This window comes from Hemitrygon akajei, unplaced genomic scaffold, assembly GCF_048418815.1.
Source record: "Hemitrygon akajei unplaced genomic scaffold, sHemAka1.3 Scf000056, whole genome shotgun sequence".
Lineage (NCBI taxonomy): Eukaryota > Metazoa > Chordata > Chondrichthyes > Myliobatiformes > Dasyatidae > Hemitrygon > Hemitrygon akajei.
In genome coordinates, this window is record NW_027331942.1 from 1900766 (window position 1) to 1918684 (window position 17919).

Below are 17919 nucleotides of genomic sequence, written 5' to 3' on the forward strand. Positions count from 1 at the left end.
CTTTCAGGGCATATTTGTGTGGTGTTCTGCATTGGTACTTTCCAGTGAGACAGGGAGGTTATGGAGGGTACCGGTTCATGGCATATTTGTGTGGATTTCTGCAGCGGGACGATCCAATGAGACAGGGAGGTTATGGAGGGGTACAGGTGCAGGGCATATTTGTGTGGAGTTCTGCATTGGTACGTTCCAGTGAGACAGGGAGGTTATGGAGGGGTACAGGTTCAGGGCAAATTTGTGTGGAGTTCTGCATTGGTGCGTTCCAGTGAGACAAGGAGGTTATGGGCGGTTACACTTTCAGGGCATATTTGTGTGGTGTTCTGCATTGGTACTTTCCAGTGAGACAGGGAGGTTATGGAGGGTACCGGTTCATGGCATATTTGTGTGGAGTTCTGCAGCGGGACGATCCAATGAGACAGGGAGGTTATGAACGGGTACAGGATCAGGGCATATTTCTGTGGAGTTCTGCATTGGTACGTTCCAGTGAGACAGGGAGGTCATGGAGTGGTACAGGTTCAGGGCATATTTGTGTGGTGTTCTGCAATGGTACGTTCCAGCGAGACAGGGAGGTTATGCACGGTACTGGATCAGGGCATATTTGAGTGGAGTTCAGCGTTGGTACGTTCCAGTGAGACAGAAGTTTATGGAGGGGTACAGGTTCAGGGCATATTTGAGTGGAGTTCGGCATTGGTGCGTTCTAGTGAGACAGGGAAGTTATGGAGGGGTACTGGTTCAGGGCATATTTGTGTGGTGTTTTGCAATGGTACGTTCCAGTGAGACAGGGAGGCTATGGAGGGGTACAGGTGCAGGGCATATTTGTGTGGAGTTCTGCATTGGTACGTTCCTGTGAGACAGGGAGGTTATATAGGGGTACAGGTTCAGGGCAAATTTGTGTGGAGTTCTGCATTGGTGCGTTCCAGTGAAACAAGGAGGTTATGGGCGGGTACACGTTCAGGGCATATTTGTGTGGAATTCTGCATTGGTACGTTCCAGTGAGACAGGGATATTATGCACGGTACAGGATCAGGGCATATTTGAGTGGAGTTCTGCATTGGTGCATATCAGTGAGACAAGGAGGTTATGGGCGGTTACACTTTCAGGGCATATTTGTGTGGTGTTCTGCAATGGTACGTTCCAGTGAGACCGAAGGTTATGGAGGGGTACAGGTTCAGGGCATGTTTGAGTGGAGTTCGGCATTGGTGCGTTCCAGTGAGACAGGGAAGTTATGGAGGGGTACAGGTTCAGGGCATATTTGTTTGTAGTTCTGCATTGGTATGTTCCAGTGAGGCAGGGAGGTTATGGAGGGTACAGGTTCAGGGCATATTTGTATGGAGTTCTGCATTGGTACTTTCCAGTGAGACAGGGAGGTTATGGAGGGTACCGGTTCATGGCATATTTGTGTGGAGTTCTGCATTGGTACGTTCCAGTGAGACAAGTAGCTTATGAGCGGGTAGACGTTCACGGCATATTTGTGTGGTGTTCTGCAATGGTACGTTCCAGTGAGACTGGGAGGTTATGGAGGGGTACAGGTTCAGGGCATATTTGTGTGGAGTTCTGCATTGGTACGTTCCAGTGAGACAGGGAGGTTATGGAGGGGTACAGGTTCACGGCAAATTTGTGTGGAGTTCTGCATTGGTGCGTTCCAGTGAGACAAGGAGGTTATGGGCGGGTACACTTCCAGGGCATATTTGTGTGGTGTTCTGCAATGGTACTTTCCAGTGAGACAGAAGGTTATGGAGGGATACAGGTTCAGGGCATATTTGAGTGGAGTTCGGCATTGGTGCGTTCCAGTGAGACAGGGAAGTTATGGAGGGGTACAGGTTCAGGGCATATTTGTGTGGAGTTCTGCATTGGTACGTTCCAGTGAGACAGGGAGGTTATGGAGGGGTACAGGTTCACGGCATATTTGTTTGTAGTTCTGCATTGGTACTTTCCAGTGAGACAGGGAGGTTATGGAGGGTACCGGTTCATAGCATATTTGTGTGGAGTTCTGCAGTGGTACGTTCCAGTGAGACATGGAGGTTATGGAGGGGTACAGGTTCAGGGCATATTTGTTTGTAGTTCTGCATTGGTACTTTCCAGTGAGACAGGGAGGTTATGGAGGGTACCGGTTCATGGCATATTTTTGTGGAGTTCTGCAGTGGTACGTTCCAGTGAGACAGGGAGGTTATGGAGGGGTACAGGTTCAGGGCATATTTGTGTGGTGTTCTGCAATGGTACGTTCCAGTGAGACAGGGATGTTCTGGAGGGGTACAGGTGCAGGGCATATTTGTGTGGAGTTCTGCATTGGTACGTTCCAGTGAGACAGAGAGGTTATGGAGGGGTACAGGTTCAGGGCAAATTTTTGTGGAGTTCTGCATTGGTGCGTTCCAGTGAGACAAGGAGGTTATGGGCGGGTACACGTTCAGGGCATATTTGTGTGGAATTCTGCATTGGTACGTTCCAGTGAGACAGGGAGATTATGCACGGTACAGGATCAGGGCATATTTGAGTGGAGTTCGGCATTGGTGCGTTCCAGTGAGACAGGGAAGTTATGGAGGGGTACAGGTTCAGGGCATATTTGTGTGGAGGTCTGCATTGGTACGTTCCAGTGAGACAGGGAGGTTATTGAGGGGCACAGGTTCAGGGCTTATTTGTTTGTAGTTCTGCATTGGTACGTTCCACTGAGACAAGTAGGTTATGGGAGGGTACACGTTCAGGGCATATTTACGTTGTGTTCAGCAGTGGTACGTTCCAGGGAGACCTGGAGGTTATGGAGTGGTACAGGTTCAGGGCATATTTGAGTGTAGTTCTGCATTTGTACTTTCCTGTGAGTCAGGGAGGTTATGGAGTGTAAAGGTTCAGGGCATATTTGTGTGGAGTTCTGCATTGGTACGTTCCAGTGAGACAGGGAGGTTATGGAGCGGTACAGGTTCAGGGCAAATTTGTGTGGAGTTCTGCATTGGTGCGTTCCAGTGAGACAAGCAGGTTATGGGCGGTTACACTTTCAGGGCATATTTGTGTGGTGTTCTGCATTGGTACTTTCCAGTGAGACAGGGAGGTTATGGAGGGTACCGGTTCATGGCATATTTGTGTGGAGTTCTGCAGCGGGACGATCCAATGAGACAGGGAGGTTATGAACGGTACAGGTTCAGGGCATATTTGTGTGGAGTTCTGCATTGGTACGTTCCAGTGAGACAGGGAGGTGATGCACGGTACTGGATCAGGGCATATTTGAGTGGAGTTCGGCATTGGTGCATTCCAGTGAGACAGGGAGGTTATGGAGGGTTACAGGTTCAGGGCATATTTGTGTGTAGTTCTGCATTGTTACGTTCCAGTGAGACAGGGAGGTTACGGAGGGTACAGGTTCATGGCATATTTGTGTGGAGTTCAGCGTTGGTACGTTCCAGTGAGACAAGGAGCTTATGAGCGGGTACACGTTCAGGGCATATTTGTGTGGTGTTCTGCATTGGTACGTTCCAGTGAGACAGGGAGGTTATGGAGGGGTACAGGTTCAGGGCATATTTGAGTGGAGTTCGGCATTGGTGCGTTCCAGTGAGACAGGGAAGTTATGGAGGGGTACAGGTTCAGGGCATATTTGTGTGGAGTTCTGCATTGGTACGTTCCAGTGAGACAGGGAGGATATGGAGGGGTACAGGTTCACGGCATATTTGTTTGTAGTTCTGCATTGGTACTTTCCAGTGAGACAGGGAGGTTATGGAGGGTACCGGTTCATAGCATATTTGTGTGGAGTTCTGCAGTGGTACGTTCCAGTGAGACAGGGAGGTTATGGAGGGGTACAGGTTCAGGGCATATTTGTATGGAGTTCTGCGTTGGTACGCTCCACTGAGACAAGGAGGTTATGGGCGGTTACACTTTCAGGGCATATTTGTGTGGTGTTCTGCATTGGTACTTTCCAGTGAGACAGGGAGGTTATGGAGGGTACCGGTTCATGGCATATTTGTGTGGATTTCTGCAGCGGGACGATCCAATGAGACAGGGAGGTTATGAACGGGTACAGGTTCAGGGCATATTTGTGTGGAGTTCTGCATTGGTACGTTCCAGTGAGACAGGGAGGTCAAGGAGTGGTACAGGTTCAGGGCATATTTGTGTGGTGTTCTGCAATGGTACGTTCCAGTGAGACAGGGAGGTTATGCACGGTACTGGATCAGGGCATATTTGAGTGGAGTTCGGCATTGGTGCATTCCAGTGAGACAGGGAGGTTATGGAGGGTTACAGGTTCAGGGCATATTTGTGTGTAGTTCTGCATTGTTACGTTCCAGTGAGACAGGGAGGTTATGGAGGGTACAGGTTCAGGGCATATTTGTGTGGAGTTCAGCGTTGGTACGTTCCAGTGAGACAGACGTTTATGGAGGGGTACAGGTTCAGGCATATTTGAGTGGAGTTCGGCATTGGTGCGTTCTAGTGAGACAGGGAAGTTATGGAGGGGTACAGGTTCAGGGCATATTTGTGTGGTGTTCTGCAATGGTACGTTCCAGTGAGACAGGGAGGTTATGGAGGGGTGCAGGTGCAGGGCATATTTGTGTGGAGTTCTGCATTGGTACGTTCCAGTGAGACAGGGAGGTTATGGAGGGGTACAGGTTCAGGGCATATTTGAGTGGAGTTCGGCATTAGTGCGTTCCAGTGAGACAGGGAAGTTATGGAGGGGTACAGGTTCAGGGCATATTTGTGTGGAGTTCTGCATTGGTACGTTCTAGTGAGACAGGGAGGTTATGGAGGGGTACAGGTTCACGGCATATTTGTTTGTAGTTCTGCATTGGTACTTTCCAGTGAGACAGGGAGGTTATGAACGGTACCGGTTCATAGCATATTTGTGTGGAGTTCTGCAGTGGTACGTTCCAGTGAGACAGGGAGGTTATGGAGGGGTACAGGTTCAGGGCATATTTGTTTGTAGTTCTGCATTGATACTTTCCAGTGAGACAGGGAGGTTATGGAGGGTACCAGTTCATGGCATATTTGTGTGGAGTTCTGCAGTGGAACGTTCCAGTGAGACAGGGAGGTTATGGAGGGGTACAGGTTCAGGGCATATTTGTGTGGAGTTCAGCGTTGGTACGTTCCAGTGAGACAGAAGTTTATGGAGGGGTACAGGTTCAGGGCATATTTGAGTGGAGTTCGGCATTGGTGCGTTCTAGTGAGACAGGGAAGTTATGGAGGGGTACAGGTTCAGGGCATATTTGTGTGGTGTTCTGCAATGGTACGTTCCAGTGAGACAGGGAGGTTATGGAGGTGTGCAGGTGCAGGGCATATTTGTGTGGAGTTCTGCATTGGTACGTTCCAGTGAGACAGGGAGGTTATGGAGGGGTACAGGTTCAGGGCATATTTGAGTGGAGTTCGGCATTAGTGCGTTCCAGTGAGACAGGGAAGTTATGGAGGGGTACAGGTTCAGGGCATATTTGTGTGGAGTTCTGCATTGGTACGTTCCAGTGAGACAGGGAGGTTATGGAGGGGTACAGGTTCACGGCATATTTGTTTGTAGTTCTGCATTGGTACTTTCCAGTGAGACAGGGAGGTTATGGAGGGTACCGGTTCATAGCATATTTGTGTGGAGTTCTGCAGTGGTACGTTCCAGTGAGACAGGGAGGTTATGGAGGGATACAGGTTCAGGGCATATTTGTTTGTACTTCTGCATTGGCACTTTCCAGTGAGACAGGGAGGTTATGGAGGGTACCAGTTCATGGCAGATTTGTGTGGAGTTCTGCAGTGGAACGTTCCAGTGAGACAGGGAAGTTATGGAGGGGTACAGGTTCAGGGCATATTTGTGTGGTGTTCTGCAATGGTACGTTCCAGTGAGACAGGGAGGTTATGGAGGGGTACAGGTGCAGGGCATATTTGTGTGGAGTTCTGCATTGGTACGTTCCAGTGAGACAGGGAGGTTATGGAGGGGTACAGGTTCAGGGCATATTTGAGTGGAGTTCGGCATTAGTGCGTTCCAGTGAGACAGGGAAGTTATGGAGGGGTACAGGTTCAGGGCATATTTGTGTGGAGTTCTGCATTGGTACGGTCCAGTGAGACAGGGAGGTTATGGAGGGGTACAGGTTCACGGCGTATTTGTTTGTAGTTCTGCATTGATACTTTCCAGTGAGACAGGGAGGTTATGGAGGGTACCAGTTCATGGCATATTTGTTTGTAGTTCTGCATTGATACTTTCCAGTGAGACAGGGAGGTTATGGAGGGTACCAGTTCATGGCATATTTGTGTGGAGTTCTGCAGTGGAACGTTCCAGTGAGACAGGGAGGTTATGGAGGGGTACAGGTTCAGGGCATATTTGTGTGGAGTTCAGCGTTGGTACGTTCCAGTGAGACAGAAGTTTATGGAGGGGTACAGGTTCAGGGCATATTTGAGTGGAGTTCGGCATTGGTGCGTTCTAGTGAGACAGGGAAGTTATGGAGGGGTACAGGTTCAGGGCATATTTGTGTGGTGTTCTGCAATGGTACGTTCCAGTGAGACAGGGAGGTTATGGAGGGGTGCAGGTGCAGGGCATATTTGTGTGGAGTTCTGCATTGGTACGTTCCAGTGAGACAGGGAGGTTATGGAGGGGTACAGGTTCAGGGCATATTTGAGTGGAGTTCGGCATTAGTGCGTTCCAGTGAGACAGGGAAGTTATGGAGGGGTACAGGTTCAGGGCATATTTGTGTGGAGTTCTGCATTGGTACGTTCCAGTGAGACAGGGAGGTTATGGAGGGGTACAGGTTCACGGCATATTTGTTTGTAGTTCTGCATTGGTACTTTCCAGTGAGACAGGGAGGTTATGGACGGTACCGGTTCATAGCATATTTGTGTGGAGTTCTGCAGTGGTACGTTCCAGTGAGACAGGGAGGTTATGGAGGGGTACAGGTTCAGGGCATATTTGTTTGTAGTTCTGCATTGATACTTTCCAGTGAGACAGGGAGGTTATGGAGGGTACCAGTTCATGGCATATTTGTGTGGAGTTCTGCAGTGGAACGTTCCAGTGAGACAGGGAGGTTATGGAGGGGTACAGGTTCAGGGCATATTTGTGTGGAGTTCAGCGTTGGTACGTTCCAGTGAGACAGAAGTTTATGGAGGGGTACAGGTTCAGGGCATATTTGAGTGGAGTTCGGCATTGGTGCGTTCTAGTGAGACAGGGAAGTTATGGAGGGGTACAGGTTCAGGGCATATTTGTGTGGTGTTCTGCAATGGTACGTTCCAGTGAGACAGGGAGGTTATGGAGGGGTGCAGGTGCAGGGCATATTTGTGTGGAGTTCTGCATTGGTACGTTCCAGTGAGACAGGGAGGTTATGGAGGGGTACAGGTTCAGGGCATATTTGAGTGGAGTTCGGCATTAGTGCGTTCCAGTGAGACAGGGAAGTTATGGAGGGGTACAGGTTCAGGGCATATTTGTGTGGAGTTCTGCATTGGTACGTTCCAGTGAGACAGGGAGGTTATGGAGGGGTACAGGTTCACGGCATATTTGTTTGTAGTTCTGCATTGGTACTTTCCAGTGAGACAGGGAGGTTATGGACGGTACCGGTTCATAGCATATTTGTGTGGAGTTCTGCAGTGGAACGTTCCAGTGAGACAGGGAAGTTATGGAGGGGTACAGGTTCAGGGCATATTTGTGTGGTGTTCTGCATTGGTACGTTCCAGTGAGACAGGGAGGTTATGGAGGGGTACAGGTTCAGGGCATATTTGTGTGGAGTTCTGCATTGATACTTTCCAGTGAGACAGGGAGGTTATGGAGGGTACCAGTTCATGGCATATTTGTTTGTAGTTCTGCATTGATACTTTCCAGTGAGACAGGGAGGTTATGGAGGGTACCAGTTCATGGCATATTTGTGTGGAGTTCTGCAGTGGAACGTTCCAGTGAGACAGGGAGGTTATGGAGGGGTACAGGTTCAGGGCATGTTTGTGTGGAGTTCAGCGTTGGTACGTTCCAGTGAGACAGAAGTTTATGGAGGGGTACAGGTTCAGGGCATATTTGAGTGGAGTTCGGCATTGGTGCGTTCTAGTGAGACAGGGAAGTTATGGAGGGGTACAGGTTCAGGGCATATTTGTGTGGTGTTCTGCAATGGTACGTTCCAGTGAGACAGGGAGGTTATGGAGGGGTGCAGGTGCAGGGCATATTTGTGTGGAGTTCTGCATTGGTACGTTCCAGTGAGACAGGGAGGTTATGGAGGGGTACAGGTTCAGGGCATATTTGAGTGGAGTTCGGCATTAGTGCGTTCCAGTGAGACAGGGAAGTTATGGAGGGGTACAGGTTCAGGGCATATTTGTGTGGAGTTCTGCATTGGTACGTTCCAGTGAGACAGGGAGGTTATGGAGGGGTACAGGTTCACGGCATATTTGTTTGTAGTTCTGCATTGGCACTTTCCAGTGAGACAGGGAGGTTATGGAGGGTACCGGTTCATAGCATATTTGTGTGGAGTTCTGCAGTGGTACGTTCCAGTGAGACAGGGAGGTTATGGAGGGGTACAGGTTCAGGGCATATTTGTTTGTAGTTCTGCATTGATACTTTCCAGTGAGACAGGGAGGTTATGGAGGGTACCAGTTCATGGCATATTTGTTTGTAGTTCTGCATTGATACTTTCCAGTGAGACAGGGAGGTTATGGAGGGTACCAGTTCATGGCATATTTGTGTGGAGTTCTGCAGTGGAACGTTCCAGTGAGACAGGGAGGTTATGGAGGGGTACAGGTTCAGGGCATATTTGTGTGGAGTTCAGCGTTGGTACGTTCCAGTGAGACAGAAGTTTATGGAGGGGTACAGGTTCAGGGCATATTTGTGTGGAGTTCTGCATTGGTACGTTCCAGTGAGACAGGGAGGTTATGGAGGGGTACAGGTTCACGGCATATTTGTTTGTAGTTCTGCATTGGTACTTTCCAGTGAGACAGGGAGGTTATGGAGGGTACCGGTTCATAGCATATTTGTGTGGAGTTCTGCAGTGGTACGTTCCAGTGAGACAGGGAGGTTATGGAGGGGTACAGGTTCAGGGCATATTTGTTTGTAGTTCTGCATTGATACTTTCCAGTGAGACAGGGAGGTTATGGAGGGTACCAGTTCATGGCATATTTGTGTGGAGTTCTGCAGTGGAACGTTCCAGTGAGACAGGGAGGTTATGGAGGGGTACAGGTTCACGGCATATTTGTTTGTAGTTCTGCATTGGTACTTTCCAGTGAGACAGGGAGGTTATGGACGGTACCGGTTCATAGCATATTTGTGTGGAGTTCTGCAGTGGTACGTTCCAGTGAGACAGGGAGGTTATGGAGGGGTACAGGTTCAGGGCATATTTGTTTGTAGTTCTGCATTGATACTTTCCAGTGAGACAGGGAGGTTATGGAGGGTACCAGTTCATGGCATATTTGTGTGGAGTTCTGCAGTGGAACGTTCCAGTGAGACAGGGAAGTTATGGAGGGGTACAGGTTCAGGGCATATTTGTGTGGTGTTCTGCATTGGTACGTTCCAGTGAGACAGGGAGGTTATGGAGGGGTACAGGTTCAGGGCATATTTGTGTGGAGTTCTGCATTGATACTTTCCAGTGAGACAGGGAGGTTATGGAGGGTACCAGTTCATGGCATATTTGTTTGTAGTTCTGCATTGATACTTTCCAGTGAGACAGGGAGGTTATGGAGGGTACCAGTTCATGGCATATTTGTGTGGAGTTCTGCAGTGGAACGTTCCAGTGAGACAGGGAGGTTATGGAGGGGTACAGGTTCAGGGCATATTTGTGTGGAGTTCAGCGTTGGTACGTTCCAGTGAGACAGAAGTTTATGGAGGGGTACAGGTTCAGGGCATATTTGAGTGGAGTTCGGCATTGGTGCGTTCTAGTGAGACAGGGAAGTTATGGAGGGGTACAGGTTCAGGGCATATTTGTGTGGTGTTCTGCAATGGTACGTTCCAGTGAGACAGGGAGGTTATGGAGGGGTGCAGGTGCAGGGCATATTTGTGTGGAGTTCTGCATTGGTACGTTCCAGTGAGACAGGGAGGTTATGGAGGGGTACAGGTTCAGGGCATATTTGAGTGGAGTTCGGCATTAGTGCGTTCCAGTGAGACAGGGAAGTTATGGAGGGGTACAGGTTCAGGGCATATTTGTGTGGAGTTCTGCATTGGTACGTTCCAGTGAGACAGGGAGGTTATGGAGGGGTACAGGTTCACGGCATATTTGTTTGTAGTTCTGCATTGGCACTTTCCAGTGAGACAGGGAGGTTATGGAGGGTACCGGTTCATAGCATATTTGTGTGGAGTTCTGCAGTGGTACGTTCCAGTGAGACAGGGAGGTTATGGAGGGGTACAGGTTCAGGGCATATTTGTTTGTAGTTCTGCATTGATACTTTCCAGTGAGACAGGGAGGTTATGGAGGGTACCAGTTCATGGCATATTTGTTTGTAGTTCTGCATTGATACTTTCCAGTGAGACAGGGAGGTTATGGAGGGTACCAGTTCATGGCATATTTGTGTGGAGTTCTGCAGTGGAACGTTCCAGTGAGACAGGGAGGTTATGGAGGGGTACAGGTTCAGGGCATATTTGTGTGGAGTTCAGCGTTGGTACGTTCCAGTGAGACAGAAGTTTATGGAGGGGTACAGGTTCAGGGCATATTTGTGTGGAGTTCTGCATTGGTACGTTCCAGTGAGACAGGGAGGTTATGGAGGGGTACAGGTTCACGGCATATTTGTTTGTAGTTCTGCATTGGTACTTTCCAGTGAGACAGGGAGGTTATGGAGGGTACCGGTTCATAGCATATTTGTGTGGAGTTCTGCAGTGGTACGTTCCAGTGAGACAGGGAGGTTATGGAGGGGTACAGGTTCAGGGCATATTTGTTTGTAGTTCTGCATTGATACTTTCCAGTGAGACAGGGAGGTTATGGAGGGTACCAGTTCATGGCATATTTGTGTGGAGTTCTGCAGTGGAACGTTCCAGTGAGACAGGGAGGTTATGGAGGGGTACAGGTTCAGGGCATATTTGTGTGGTGTTCTGCAATGGTAGGTTCCAGTGAGACAGGGAGGTTATGGAGGGGTAAAGGTGCAGGGCATATTTGTGTGGAGTTCTGCATTGGTACGTTCCAGTGAGACAGGGAGGTTATGGAGGGGTACAGGTTCAGGGCATATTTGAGTGGAGTTCGGCATTAGTGCGTTCCAGTGAGACAGGGAAGTTATGGAGGGGTACAGGTTCAGGGCATATTTGTGTGGAGTTCTGCATTGGTACGTTCCAGTGAGACAGGGAGGTTATGGAGGGGTACAGGTTCACGGCATATTTGTTTGTAGTTCTGCATTGGTACTTTCCAGTGAGACAGGGAGTTTATTGGGGGTACCGGTTCATAGCATATTTGTGTGGAGTTCTGCAGTGGTACGTTCCAGTGAGACAGGGAGGTTATGGAGGGGTACAGGTTCAGGGCATATTTGTTTGTACTTCTGCATTGATACTTTCCAGTGAGACAGTGAGGTTATGGAGGGTACCAGTTCATGGCATATTTGTGTGGAGTTCTGCAGTGGAACGTTCCAGTGAGACAGGGAGGTTATGGAGGGGTACAGGTTCAGGGCATATTTGTGTGGTGTTCTGCAATGGTACGTTCCAGTGAGACAGGGAGGTTATGGAGGGGTACAGGTGCAGGGCATATTTGGGTGGAGTTCTGCATTGGTACGTTCCAGTGAGACAGGGAGGTTATGGAGGGGTACAGGTTCAGGGCATATTTGAGTGGAGTTCGGCATTAGTGCGTTCCAGTGAGACAGGGAAGTTATGGAGGGGTACAGGTTCAGGGCATATTTGTGTGGAGTTCTGCATTGGTCCGGTCCAGTGAGACAGGGAGGTTATGGAGGGGTACAGGTTCACGGCATATTTGTTTGTAGTTCTGCATTGATACTTTCCAGTGAGACAGGGAGGTTATGGAGGGTACCAGTTCATGGCATATTTGTTTGTAGTTCTGCATTGATACTTTCCAGTGAGACAGGGAGGTTATGGAGGGTACCAGTTCATGGCATATTTGTGTGGAGTTCTGCTGTGGAACGTTCCAGTGAGACAGGGAGGTTACGGAGGGGTACAGGTTCAGGGCATATTTGTGTGGAGTTAAGCGTTGGTACGTTCCAGTGAGACAGAAGTTTATGGAGGGGTACAGGTTCAGGGCATATTTGAGTGGAGTTCGGCATTGGTGCGTTCTAGTGAGACAGGGAAGTTATGGAGGGGTACAGGTTCAGGGCATATTTGTGTGGAGTTCTGCATTGGTACGGTCCAGTGAGACAGGGAGGTTATGGAGGGGTACAGGTTCACGGCATATTTGTTTGTAGTTCTGCATTGATACTTTCCAGTGAGACAGGGAGGTTATGGAGGGTACCAGTTCATGGCATATTTGTTTGTAGTTCTGCATTGATACTTTCCAGTGAGACAGGGAGGTTATGGAGGGTACCAGTTCATGGCATATTTGTGTGGAGTTCTGCAGTGGAACGTTCCAGTGAGACAGGGAGGTTATGGAGGGGTACAGGTTCAGGGCATATTTGTGTGGAGTTCAGCGTTGGTACGTTCCAGTGAGACAGAAGTTTATGGAGGGGTACAGGTTCAGGGCATATTTGAGTGGAGTTCGGCATTGGTGCGTTCTAGTGAGACAGGGAAGTTATGGAGGGGTACAGGTTCAGGGCATATTTGTGTGGTGTTCTGCAATGGTACGTTCCAGTGAGACAGGGAGGTTATGGAGGGGAGCAGGTGCAGGGCATATTTGTGTGGAGTTCTGCATTGGTACGTTCCAGTGAGACAGGGAGGTTATGGAGGGGTACAGGTTCAGGGCATATTTGAGTGGAGTTCGGCATTAGTGCGTTCCAGTGAGACAGGGAGGTTATGGAGGGTACCGGTTCATAGCATATTTGTGTGGAGTTCTGCAGTGGTACGTTCCAGTGAGACAGGGAGGTTATGGAGGGGTACAGGTTCAGGGCATATTTGTTTGTAGTTCTGCATTGATACTTTCCAGTGAGACAGGGAGGTTATGGAGGGTACAAGTTCATGGCATATTTGTTTGTAGTTCTGCATTGATACTTTCCAGTGAGACAGGGAGGTTATGGAGGGTACCAGTTCATGGCATATTTGTGTGGAGTTCTGCAGTGGAACGTTCCAGTGAGACAGGGAGGTTATGGAGGGGTACAGGTTCAGGGCATATTTGTGTGGAGTTCAGCGTTGGTACGTTCCAGTGAGACAGAAGTTTATGGAGGGGTACAGGTTCAGGGCATATTTGTGTGGAGTTCTGCATTGGTACGTTCCAGTGAGACAGGGAGGTTATGGAGGGGTACAGGTTCACGGCATATTTGTTTGTAGTTCTGCATTGGTACTTTCCAGTGAGACAGGGAGTTTATTGGGGGTACCGGTTCATAGCATATTTGTGTGGAGTTCTGCAGTGGTACGTTCCAGTGAGACGGGGAGGTTATGGAGGGGTACAGGTTCAGGGCATATTTGTTTGTACTTCTGCATTGATACTTTCCAGTGAGACAGGGAGGTTATGGAGGGTACCAGTTCATGGCATATTTGTGTGGAGTTCTGCAGTGGAACGTTCCAGTGAGACAGGGAGGTTATGGAGGGGTACAGGTTCAGGGCATATTTGTGTGGTGTTCTGCAATGGTACGTTCCAGTGAGACAGGGAGGTTATGGAGGGGTACAGGTGCAGGGCATATTTGTGTGGAGTTCTGCATTGGTACGTTCCAGTGAGACAGGGAGGTTATGGAGGGGTACAGGTTCAGGGCATATTTGAGTGGAGTTCGGCATTAGTGCGTTCCAGTGAGACAGGGAAGTTATGGAGGGGTACAGGTTCAGGGCATATTTGTGTGGAGTTCTGCATTGGTCCGGTCCAGTGAGACAGGGAGGTTATGGAGGGGTACAGGTTCACGGCATATTTGTTTGTAGTTCTGCATTGATACTTTCCAGTGAGACAGGGAGGTTATGGAGGGTACCAGTTCATGGCATATTTGTTTGTAGTTCTGCATTGATACTTTCCAGTGAGACAGGGAGGTTATGGAGGGTACCAGTTCATGGCATATTTGTGTGGAGTTCTGCTGTGGAACGTTCCAGTGAGACAGGGAGGTTATGGAGGGGTACAGGTTCAGGGCATATTTGTGTGGAGTTAAGCGTTGGTACGTTCCAGTGAGACAGAAGTTTATGTAGGGGTACAGGTTCAGGGCATATTTGAGTGGAGTTCGGCATTGGTGCGTTCTAGTGAGACAGGGAAGTTATGGAGGGGTACAGGTTCAGGGCATATTTGTGTGGTGTTCTGCAATGGTACGTTCCAGTGAGACAGGGAGGTTATGGAGGGGTGCAGGTGCAGGGCATATTTGTGTGGAGTTCTGCATTGGTACGTTCCAGTGAGACAGGGAGGTTATGGAGGGGTACAGGTTCAGGGCATATTTGAGTGGAGTTCGGCATTAGTACGTTCCAGTGAGACAGGGAGGTTATGGAGGGGTACAGGTTCACGGCATATTTGTTTGTAGTTCTGCATTGGTACTTTCCAGTGAGACTGGGAGGTTATTGAGGGTACCGGTTCATAGCATATTTGTGTGGAGTTCTGCAGTGGTACGTTCCAGTGAGACAGGGAGGTTATGGAGGGGTACAGGTTCAGGGCATATTTGTTTGTAGTTCTGCATTGATACTTTCCAGTGAGACAGGGAGGTTATGGAGGGTACCAGTTCATGGCATATTTGTGTGGAGTTCTGCAGTGGAACGTTCCAGTGAGACAGGGAGGTTATGGAGGGGTACAGGTTCAGGGCATATTTGTGTGGTGTTCTGCAATGGTACGTTCCAGTGAGACAGGGAGGTTATGGAGGGGTACAGGTGCAGGGCATATTTGTGTGGAGTTCTGCATTGGTACGTTCCAGTGAGACAGGGAGGTTATGGAGGGGTACAGGTTCAGGGCATATTTGAGTGGAGTTCGGCATTAGTGCGTTCCAGTGAGACAGGGAAGTTATGGAGGGGTACAGGTTCAGGGCATATTTGTGTGGAGTTCTGCATTGGTACGTTCCAGTGAGACAGGGAAGTTATGGAGGGGTACAGGTTCACGGCATATTTGTTTGTAGTTCTGCATTGGTACTTTCCAGTGAGACAGGGAGGTTATGGAGGGTACCGGTTCATAGCATATTTGTGTGGAGTGCTGCAGTGGTACGTTCCAGTGAGACAGGGAGGTTATGGGGGGGTACAGGTTCAGGGCATATTTGTTTGTACTTCTGCATTGATACTTTCCAGTGAGACAGGGAGGTTATGGAGGGTACCAGTTCATGGCATATTTGTGTGGAGTTCTGCAGTGGAACGTTCCAGTGAGACAGGGAGGTTATGGAGGGGTACAGGTTCAGGGCATATTTGTGTGGTGTTCTGCAATGGTACGTTCCAGTGAGACAGGGAGGTTATGGAGGGGTACAGGTGCAGGGCATATTTGTGTGGAGTTCGGCATTGGTACGTTCCAGTGAGACAGGGAGGTTATGGAGGGGTACAGGTTCAGGGCATATTTGAGTGGAGTTCGGCATTAGTGCGTTCCAGTGAGACAGGGAAGTTATGGCGGGGTACAGGTTCAGGGCATATTTGTGTGGAGTTCTGCATTGGTACGGTCCAGTGAGACAGGGAGGTTATGGAGGGGTACAGGTTCACGGCATATTTGTTTGTAGTTCTGCATTGATACTTTCCAGTGAGACAGGGAGGATATGGAGGGTACCAGTTCATGGCATATTTGTTTGTAGTTCTGCATTGATACTTTCCAGTGAGACAGGGAGGTTATGGAGGGTACCAGTTCATGGCATATTTGTGTGGAGTTCTGCAGTGGAACGTTCCAGTGAGACAGGGAGGTTATGGAGGGGTACAGGTTCAGGGCATATTTGTGTGTAGTTCTGCATTGGTACGTTCCAGTGAGACAGAAGTTTATGGAGGGGTACAGGTTCAGGGCATATTTGAGTGGAGTTCGGCATTGGTGCGTTCTAGTGAGACAGGGAAGTTATGGAGGGGTACAGGTTCAGGGCATATTTGTGTGGTGTTCTGCAATGGTACGTTCCAGTGAGACAGGGAGGTTATGGAGGGGTGCAGGTGCAGGGCATATTTGTGTGGAGTTCTGCATTGGTACGTTCCAGTGAGACAGGGAGGTTATGGAGGGGTACAGGTTCAGGGCATATTTGCGTGGAGTTCGGCATTAGTGCGTTCCAGTGAGACAGGGAAGTTATGGAGGGGTACAGGTTCAGGGCATATTTGTGTGGAGTTCTGCATTGGTACGTTCCAGTGAGACAGGGAGGTTACGGAGGGGTACAGGTTCACGGCATATTTGTTTGTAGTTCTGCATTGGTACTTTCCAGTGAGACAGGGAGGTTATGGAGGGTACCGGTTCATAGCATATTTGTGTGGAGTTCTGCAGTGGTACGTTCCAGTGAGACAGGGAGGTTATGGAGGGGTACAGGTTCAGGGCATATTTGTTTGTAGTTCTGCATTGATACTTTCCAGTGAGACAGGGAGGTTATGGAGGGTACCAGTTCATGGCATATTTGTTTGTAGTTCTGCATTGATACTTTCCAGTGAGACAGGGAGGTTATGGAGGGTACCAGTTCATGGCATATTTGTGTGGAGTTCTGCAGTGGAACGTTCCAGTGAGACAGGGAGGTTATGGAGGGGTACAGGTTCAGGGCATATTTGTGTGGAGTTCAGCGTTGGTACGTTCCAGTGAGACAGAAGTTTATGGAGGGGTACAGGTTCAGGGCATATTTGTGTGGAGTTCTGCATTGGTACGTTCCAGTGAGACAGGGAGGTTATGGAGGGGTACAGGTTCACGGCATATTTGTTTGTAGTTCTGCATTGGTACTTTCCAGTGAGACAGGGAGGTTATGGAGGGTACCGGTTCATAGCATATTTGTGTGGAGTTCTGCATTGGTACGTTCCAGTGAGACAGGGAGGTTATGGAGGGGTACAGGTTCACGGCATATTTGTTTGTAGTTCTGCATTGGTACTTTCCAGTGAGACAGGGAGGTTATGGAGGGTACCGGTTCATAGCATATTTGTGTGGAGTTCTGCAGTGGTACGTTCCAGTGAGACAGGGAGGTTATGGAGGAGTACAGGTTCAGGGCATATTTGTTTGTAGTTCTGCATTGATACTTTCCAGTGAGACAGGGAGGTTATGGAGGGTACCAGTTCATGGCATATTTGTGTGGAGTTCTGCAGTGGAACGTTCCAGTGAGACAGGGAAGTTATGGAAGGGTACAGGTTCAGGGCATATTTGTGTGGTGTTCTGCAATGGTACGTTCCAGTGAGACAGGGAGGTTATGGAGGGGTACAGGTGCAGGGCATATTTGTGTGGAGTTCTGCATTGGTACGTTCCAGTGAGACAGGGAGGTTATGGAGGGGTACAGGTTCAGGGCATATTTGAGTGGAGTTCGGCATTAGTGCGTTCCAGTGAGACAGGGAAGTTATGGAGGGGTACAGGTTCAGGGCATATTTGTGTGGAGTTCTGCATTGGTACGTTCCAGTGAGACAGGGAGGTTATGGAGGGGTACAGGTTCACGGCATATTTGTTTGTAGTTCTGCATTGATACTTTCCAGTGAGACAGGGAGGTTATGGAGGGTACCAGTTCATGGCATATTTGTTTGTAGTTCTGCATTGATACTTTCCAGTGAGACAGGGAGGTTATGGAGGGTACCAGTTCATGGCATATTTGTGTGGAGTTCTGCAGTGGAACGTTCCAGTGAGACAGGGAGGTTATGGAGGGGTACAGGTTCAGGGCATATTTGTGTGGAGTTCAGAGTTGGTACGTTCCACTGAGACAGGGAGGTTATGGAAGGGTACAGTTTCAGGGCATATTTGTGTGGTGTTCTGCAATGGTACGTAAAAGTGAGACAGGGAGGTTATGGAGGGGTACAGGTTCAGGGCATATTTGTGTGGTGTTCTGCAATGGTACGTTCCAGTGAGACAGGGAGGTTATGGAGGGGTACAGGTTCTGGGCATATTTGTGTGGTGTTCTGCAATGGTAAGTTCCAGTCAG